Source organism: Cervus canadensis, chromosome 14 (genome assembly GCF_019320065.1).
Source record: "Cervus canadensis isolate Bull #8, Minnesota chromosome 14, ASM1932006v1, whole genome shotgun sequence".
NCBI classification, from domain to species: Eukaryota; Metazoa; Chordata; class Mammalia; order Artiodactyla; family Cervidae; genus Cervus; species Cervus canadensis.
The window spans coordinates 14,986,294-14,994,362 of NC_057399.1; the positions used below are offsets into that span (position 1 = coordinate 14,986,294).

Below are 8,069 nucleotides of genomic sequence, written 5' to 3' on the forward strand. Positions count from 1 at the left end.
GCATGTGTGCATATTTATACATACTGATGTGACACATATATGCACATGAATACAGCCATACATATTAAAACATAGCACATGCAAGACACTATCATTTCTAGGCTTAAATCAGTCTCCCCTGCCTTTATTCTTTACTTAAGAAGAATTTCCAAATAAAACAAAAATTACTCAATTTTAATATCATTCTCCTGACTTAGTACCTGATTGGAAAGCAAGTTAAAAACTGTTAGCTGCAACTTGTTCGCTGGTAATCACATTGATCAATAAAGCCCCTTCAATCAATTGACAGCGCATCAAGATGGCTCCCAAAGACCCATGCTGCAGCTCAGAAAAAAGGGGATCAAATATTTCAGGAGAAAGGACTGCTGGTTTGGGGCAGAGCAGCCAGCGTACCACATTGAGAAGGGCCAGTTAGGGAAATAAGATTCAAATTATCATGTCGGCTAAGTAATTGGTCTTTGGGTGTCCCTAAACACCAACCTACAAATAATTTTATTTTCATTTTGGATCAATGTCTTCTAGCCCTTGTCTAACTAACCTGTATTGATGTCTTTTTAATTAAACCATGCGTGATATGCTCGCTCGGCATTGGGGCATACTGAGTGTGCATGCTAGGAATTCCAGATAAGGTAATTATGCTATTTGTCACTGTCGTGATTAATGTGTGACAGCTGCTGTGACAGGTGTGCCACTGTTTTGTCACAATCCTCTGTTCATCCATAACAAAATTAGCTGTCGCACTCAAAGGTACACACTGGCTGCTATTTCTTTCTGAAGTCAACAATGAGAAAATCGAGAGGGAATATTACATGAAGTCCATGACAAACAAGAAAAACGACATCTTTATTTTTTTTCTTTAAATGATGATATAACCTGCCTGCACTGAAAATGCAGATAGCTCACCTCTAGCAAACAAGCTGTCATAAGGAGCCAATCCACCACTAATCTAGCTAACAAGGTCTCAGTATGTGAGGGGTTTGCTTCATAATTTGAATCTGCCTTGTCAGGCAAGCCTTTTAGATGTTACCCAAATTAGCATTGGCTGGAACTGTTACTGCCTGTCAAGGTGGAAAACTGCAAATGCAGAGTTATAATAGGAAGTGGGAGACTGACTCACCCTTTCCTTTGGGCGTCAGTCAAGTGGAGCAAAATAGGTGCTCTGCCTCCATCTCCCTCAAGACAGTCTTCCCTCCTTCCCCACAAAGCCCTGCACCCTAAACTGGGAAAGATGCTTTCAGGAGCTGCCTCCAAATAGAGATGTAAATTGTCAGATGAAGGCAGTTATTAATGTTAACCAATATTGTTTCTTACAGAGCCCTAAGACTGGACTATAAAACCATGGAAGACACTGATGTGAAGAGACAGATGGCTACAGTAATAGCGTCATTATTCTATAGCTTTGGGTGAAGTGGATACTGCATATGTTCCATAAATTTAAAAGAAAAAAGCCCACAAAGATGTCTATTCATAACAAAAAAGAAACATTGTGACATCGGAGACCCTGAGTGCAAAAGAAAGAAAATATGGCATGTTGGATATGTATAACTAATTGAACATGGTATTTTCTCAAAAATTAAAGGGAGAATGGCTGTTGCTATTACTGCTTTGCAACAAATGATTAGTTCAATTTACTGACAATATATTTAAATTTGCCAATAACTTAACCAGCAAATATAATATGCACTTTTAACAACAGTACTGTTTAAATCAGGCCCATCTGCATTGTCTCTCTTAGGCCTCTTCTCCAAAAACAGCCCTGGAACAGAACACTGAATTATTTCAAACAATTAGAATGATTACAAAGGAAATGTTACCACCTGCTGCTGACTCTTGGCAGTCATCAGTCAATGAAGGATTTAGAATATTTATCAACAACCTAAATTCCTTTTGATTTGCCCCTGATTTTTTCATATGGGAAAAGTAAATTCTTTGAAATTCAAACAAAAGATGGTAGGGATTTCAGGGGTAAAAGTCACTTCAGTACATCAATCCCAGGAAGACCTCGGTGTTCATGCATTAATAAAGAATTGACTTCTCAGGGACTTCCCTGGTGGTCCAGTGGCTAAGACTCCATGCTCCCAATGCAGGGGGCCCAGGTTCAATCCCTGGTCAGGGAACTAGGTCTCAGACACTATAATTAAGAGTTCACATGCTGCAACTAAGGGTTCTCATGGTGCAACTTAAGATCACACCTGTGGCAACTAAAAAAGATACTGCCCGCTGCAGCTGAGGATCCCAGGTGCTACAACAAAGACACGCCACAGCCAAATTAGAAAATAACAAGAAGAACTGACTTCTTTACAGATATTTGAGGGTTCCTCCTCTTTGGTTGCAAACAAGCTGGAGACAAGACTACAGATTAAGCAGGCTCTTGAGTTCACCCCCTCTCATGGGCACACCAAAATCACAACTAACTGTTAAACAACCACTGATTTAGAAAAGACTGGAATCCATCAAAAAAATATATTCTACATCTAATGACATAAGAAGAAACCATGAGAATGCAGGAGGTCATGATATAGCCAAATCCTACCATATCATCCAGGAGGACAATCCACAAACTGGAAAACAATTATATTGCAGAAATTCGCTCACAGTAGCGAGAGCTCTGGGCCCAGTGCAGGCCCCTCAGCCTAGAGGTCTGGCATCAGGAGGAGGACCCGCGAGAGCACTGAGCTTTGAAGGTCAGTAGGGCTTGAGTGCAGGAGCTCCACGGGACTGGGGGATACAGACTCTACCCTCGGAGGGTCCACACAAGGACCCATGTGCACGGGGTCCCAGGAAAAAAGCCGTGACTCCACAGGAGGCTGGGGCAGACCTACCTGTCTTGGAAGGTCTTCTAGAGAGGCAGGGAGACAACTGTAGCTCTCTCTGGAGTCATAAAAGCTGATGGCAGACACAGCAGGGGCCTATATGAACTCTAGCTGGCGTCGGAGGCAGATATTTTGGGCCCTTGATACGGAGACCTCGCTCCACTCAACAGCCTGTAAGCTTTAGTGGTGGGACGCCTTAGCCAAACAACAAACGGATCGGGGAACACAGCCCGACCATCAGCAGACAGGCTGCCGAAAAAGACTTTCTAAGTCCACAGTCATCTCTAGACACGCCCCCTTGACTCAGCCCGGCCCACCACAGGGCCAATCTCTGGCTCCATCTACCAATGGGCAGGCATCAGCGCCTCCCACTAGGAAGTCTACACAAACCTCTGGACCAGCCTCATCCAGCAAGAGGCAGGCATTAGAAGGAAGGAAACTACCGTCCCGCAGAGTGCGGAACTGACCTGGGTCAGAACCTACCCTGGGACCAGCGAGCCGGCTCCTGGTCCTGGGGTGACGAGAGGGGAGTATACTGCTGGGACACGTAGGATATCCCCTACAGAGGGTCACATAAATAAGGGACTACATAAAGAACTCAGGAAAAGAACGGCTGCACAGAGGGAGAAGTTACAAGAAGTTTTTATCAAACAGAAAAATGCTAAAAAAAATCTGGTGGCATGCTTAAATAGATTTCAAATCAGGAACGTTAGGCTTTGTTCAACTGCACTGGTTGTTTTCTCTGTGGCAGGTGTGTGAGCCCTTGATGATTCTTTTCATTTTCACTTTCTATCTCAAAGGAGACAAGAACATTGGTTGCCTTACATTATTATTACCAAGCACATAGCACTTAGCTACCCAATCACAAAGGTTTTCGGATGAAGGAAGTGATAGCCCCTTCCATTTGATAAATGCTCATGCATGAATGTTCATGCATTTACAGACAGTATCTTGGTTAACTCCGTTTCCACTTATCCTGAGAACTCCCCATTGAAAACTACCCATCTTCGAGATCCACCTCCAATGCTCGCTCTCTCATGAAGCATTTGTTGAAATTTTGTCCCCACGTGTTCTTGCCCTTCCTTTTCTCGGGAATCCCAGAGCACTTACTGCTTGTTTTTTGCTTTAGTCACTGATTGTATTTGACTGTGAAAGTCATTCAGTCACGGCTGACTCTTTGTGACCCCATGGACTGTACAGTCCATGGGATTCTCCAGGCCAGAATACCAGAGTGGGTAGCCATTCCCTTCTCCAGGGGATCTTCTCAACCCAGGGATCGAACCCAGGTCTCCCTCACTGCAGGCGGATTCTTTACCAGCTGAGCCACAAGGGATTGGGAGAATATTATATTTGTGTGCATTTCTGTGCACACAAGAATATATATCTGTGGGCGCCAAAGAGAGCAGGGAAAGATTCACTTTTTCTGAATCTTTTAATTCCTCACAGAATCTAGGATACTATCTTACACAGAGTAGGCCCTTTGGTTCATGTTTATGAAGTAAATCACAATTGCATAATTGAATGCTGAAGAGTGTTTGTGTATTGTAGTACCTGTATCAAGTGATAGTAAAGAATTTAGGAGCTATTTAATGTGAGTAACTTTGTATAATTGAAAATGAAATATTTAAACAGACAAATGCTCCCAAGTGATACCAATCAGATCACCTTTAATGTCAACCGATATACCCAGGAGGGATATCAGATTAATGGGACACCTGGAATAACCATCATAAAAGGCCCCTAATTTAAAAAGGTGTTCCAACTATAGAGATAACTTATTCTTTTCTAAAGCCAGGGAAATCTAGAAAACACCTCTCTATATAGCTGAAAAGGCATCCATATAATTCCTAGGTAATAACAAACAGGACGCAATTTTTGTGGGAGTACTGTGGGAGTCAGTTTTTGCAGAAGGCAGTTACACTGGAAGATAATTGCACTTGCAGTGTTCCACAGGTCTGTGAAATTAACAAGTAACCACAGAAGTAGCTAGAACAATAGAAACAGTGTAGATGGGCTGTATGGAGCAATGACAAGCTAAAACTTTAGAACTCTGCAATTAGAAGATAAACTCTAGCACCAGGAACCTAAAACACCAGGATTAAATGGGAGTGGAGGGGTGGGGGGGTGGAGGGAGATGTAGGAAGATCTAAAGATGATGCATAATTAGTAGCAGGTAGCAAGAAGAGGGGGATTCCCTAGCGGCTCAGACTGCCAAGAATCTGCCTACAAGACAGGAGCTTGCCGTGTGTCCTAAGTTGCTTCAGTCCTGTCCAATTTTTTTGTGACCCTATGGACTGTAGCCTGCCAGGCTCTTCTACTGATGGGATTCTCCAGGCAAGAATACTGGAGTGGGTTGCTGAGCCCTACTCCAGGGATCTTCCTGACCTAGGGATAGAACCTGCATCTCTTTTGTTTAATCTGCATTGGTAGGTGGGTTCTTTACCACAAGCGCCACCTGGGAAGCCCACAATACTGCTCTGTAACATCCCTGGTCACTCGATGGTGTGATCACTCATCTAGAGCCAGACATCCTGGAATGTGAAGTCAAGTTGGCCTCACTACGAAGAAAGCAGGTGGAGGTGACGGAATTCCACCTGAGCTATTTCAAATCCTAAAAGATACTGCTGTGAAAGTGCTGCACTCAATATGCCAGCACATTTGGAAAACTCAGCAGTGGCCACAGGAATAGAAAAGGTCAGTTTTCATTCTAATCCCAAAGAAAGGCAATGCCAAAGAATGTTCAAACTACCACACAATTGCACTCATCTTACACGCTAGTAAAATAATGCTCAAAATTCTCCAAGCTAGGCTTCAACAGTACATGAACCGTGAACTTCCAGATGTCCAAGTTGGATTTAGAAAAGGCAGAGGGTCAAATTGCCAACATCCGCTGGATCATCAAAAAAGCAAGAGTTCCAGAGAAACATCTACGTCTGCTTTATTGACTATGCCAAAGCCTTTGACTGTGTTGATCACAACAAACTGTGGAAAATTCTTAAAGAGTTGGGAATACCAGACCACCTGTCCTGCCTCCTGAGAAATCTGTATGCAGGTCAAGAAGCAAATGTTACAACTGGACATGAAACAACAGACTGGTTCCAAATCGGGAAAAGGAGAACGTCAAGGCTGTATATTATCACCCTGCTTATTTAACTTCTTTGCAGAGTACATCATGTGAAATGCTGGGCTGGATGAAGCAAAGCTGGAATCAAGATTGCTGGGAGAACTATCAATAACCTCAGATATGCATATGATACCACACTTATGGCAGAAAGCAAAGAAGAATTAAAGAGCCTCTTGATGAAAGTGAAAGAGGAGAGTGAAAAAGTTGGCTTAAAACTCAACATTCAGAAAACTAAGGTCATGGTATCTGGTCCCACCACTTCATGGCAAGTAGATGGGGAAACAATGGAAACAGTGACAAACTTTATTCTTTTGGGTTTCAAAATCACTGCAGATGGTGACTGCAGCCGTGAAATTAAAAGACACCTGCTCCTTGGAAGAAATGCTATGACCAACCTAGACTGCATATTAAAAAGCAGAGACATTACTTTGCCAACAAAGGTCTGTCTAGTCAAGGCTATGGTTTTTCCAGGAGTCATGTATGGATGTGAGAGTTGGACTATAAAAAAAGCTGAGTACTGAAGAGTTGATGCTTTTGAACTATGGTGTTTGAGAAGACTCTTGAGAGTCCCTTCAACAGCAAAGAGATCCAACCAGTTCATCCTAAAGGCAATCATTCCTGAATATTCATTGGAAGGACTGATGTTGAAGCTGAAACTCCAATACTTTGGCCACCTGATGCTGGGAAAGATTGAAAGTGGGAGGAATAGGGGATGGCAAAGTATGAGATGGTTGGATGGCATCACTGACTCAATGGACATGAGTTTGAGTAAGCGCCAGGAGTTGGTGATGGACATGGAGGCCTGGCGTGCTGCAGTCCATGGGATCACAAAGAGTCGGACATGACTAAGGGACTGAACTGAACTGAACTGAACATCCCTGGAGAAGGAAATGACAACCCACTCCAGTATTCTTCCCTGGAGAAGTCCATGGAGAGGGGAGCCTGGTCGGCTATATGGTCTATGGTGTTGCAAAGAGTCAGATAGGACTGAGCCACTTACACTTTCACCATTCATGAAGAGGACCCAATTTAAATCTGTCAGCCACTAGGCAGAATTCTTTCTGGTTAGGGAGAATCAATAAGTACCAGAACCCAATGAACTTAACCTTTAATTTTGTTCATTTTAGTTAACTTGTTAGTATCCTGAACATTTTATCTCATTGTGAGGGCTGGATTTTCTTCCTGAAAGTCACTCTTTTAGTACATATCATGCTAACCTTTTGTAACCCTTCCAGTAAGGCCTGTAGTTCTGGGGACTTTTGTTTCCACTTGATATTGAGAGGGTTCCACTCTTACCCTCAGAGCAATAATACCTTGGGTCCACCACCTAGTCCAGTGATTCTGACTTTCCTGCACACTAGGACAATCTAGGGAACTTTAAAAAAATATTTATCTTTAGATTCCCACCTGCAGATATTCTGATTTTATTGGTCAGCAATCCAGATTGGACACTGCTTTTTCTAGAGGCTCTGTCTTTTTCTTTCTACGCTCAGTCGTGTCCGACTCTTTGCAGCCCCATGTACTGTAGCCTACCAGGCTCCTCTGTCCATGGGATTTTCCAGACAATAGTACTGGAGTGGATTGCCATTTCCTTCTCCAGGGGATCTTTCCAACCCTCTGTAGGGAATTCTAATTTATAGCCAGTGTTGGAAACTATTCCTAAAGCTGAATGCCTTTTTACCATTCATGTGCATACAAACCATTTGAAAATTTTGTTGAAATGCAGATATTGATTCAGTGAAGCTGGAGGGTGGAGTCTGACATTTCCAATAAGCTTCTTTGTAATGCTGATACTCCTGATCTACAGAAAACAATTGGATAGCATTTATCTGGATGATTCTCACTCCCACAAGTAAATGTTTATTTTGTTGCCCACATCTGGGATTTATGGCAACAGTTAAATGTAAAAATTTATGTTTATGGTCATAGTCAGACATTCTTTCAAATTATACCCCACCTAAATCTGAGTGCCCATAGTTATGGGCACAATTAAAGTAATAAGGAAAGGAAATTGGGGAGAGGGTGCCTTAAAAATAAAGATTTGTAGATATGGACTTATACTCATGTTCCCTTCATCAGAAGTGGTTTGCTTTCTTAATGAGTTGGTTTGTTGGGTTTTTTTTAGTTCAGTT

The 8,069-nt window shown here is 42.6% G+C and overlaps 1 non-coding gene across 1 annotated transcript; it reads left to right on the top strand.

The window, feature by feature from the left end:
• Nucleotides 1-2,044: 2,044 nt before the first annotated feature.
• TRNAW-CCA lies at nucleotides 2,045-2,117 on the top strand. Its single transcript has one exon. It is a non-coding gene; the product is annotated as a tRNA-Trp (tRNA).
• Nucleotides 2,118-8,069: the final 5,952 nt, after the last annotated feature.